General features: G+C 42.4%; 1 protein-coding gene across 1 annotated transcript in view; it reads right to left on the reverse strand.

Moving 5' to 3' along the window:
- LOC105273614 (serine/threonine-protein kinase plk-1) overlaps positions 1-859 on the reverse strand; it is an 8,423-nt gene extending 7,564 nt beyond the window's left edge. Inside the window, exon 1 of the mRNA XM_011316145.1 lies at positions 51-859. The gene's annotated coding sequence lies outside the window, so the exon portion shown is untranslated. The remainder of the gene's footprint in view (positions 1-50) is intronic.
- Positions 860-960: the final 101 nt, after the last annotated feature.

Below are 960 nucleotides of genomic sequence, written 5' to 3' on the forward strand. Positions count from 1 at the left end.
TAAAAATTCCCTAAACATTAGATATTTTGTAATAGGTATTCAAGTCTTACCTGAAATCACGTAGTTTCCATAATATAACAATTCCCTTATTATTAATCCACAAATGAGATTGATTCTGGAATCCTTGGAGCACCCCCGCTTACGACTTTTTTTTCCGTGAAAAAAAAAACGTTTTTCATGGATAATGACACCGTGAGGGACCCTCACCGAACGGTTCCATGATGCTCTTTTCGGTGGAGTCCTGAGCACCGAATGATCCCTGGCATTCGCTAATTGCACCGAATAGCACAACAATTCGAAAAAGGGAATTGTCCCGACGACTTGACCGACTTGACACAGAGATCAGCGGAAGACTGAGGACTGAGGACTGAGGACTGAGGGGCGAGGTTGCGCCAACGTCTCCCTCTCACAACTATTTCTTTTTTACTGCTTTTTCCTACGTCATTCGTCCCACAGTCACAGCATAATCCCATTCAGCCACATCCAGCCACATTCAGCCATTACTCTCAAAAACTCCACCTCCATCTTAAAAAAATTAATGCCACACCATTTTCACCAAAATTATTCGACTTTTTCTCAGTCTTTTTCTGGGTCTCCTGCAACAATTCCCAGAAACACACGACAATTTTGTTTTCACCTGTACATCAATGAACCCCAGATCCCATTGTTCCTACGAATACACCTGTTTATCGTCGTTTATTCCGTAAAAACAAAACAACAGGTTGTACCTCGAATATCTGTCCACGAAATAAAATTCAATGAGTAGAACGGAAGAATGTAACCAGTAGTCAAGAGTCCCCGCATTTTCCCTCTGGATTTCCGAGAAAACGGAATAATAACACGAGTCACACGACAAAAACGAGAGACACCCACAGACAATACTCTATGACAGTGATTCTAGACCAATGAGAGCCCTAGGCCACTGGGATCTAACCTAATCTGGGTGGAATATCTGGGTAG

Source organism: Fopius arisanus, unplaced genomic scaffold, assembly GCF_000806365.1.
Source record: "Fopius arisanus strain USDA-PBARC FA_bdor unplaced genomic scaffold, ASM80636v1 scaffold00006, whole genome shotgun sequence".
Taxonomy (NCBI): Eukaryota; Metazoa; Arthropoda; class Insecta; order Hymenoptera; family Braconidae; genus Fopius; species Fopius arisanus.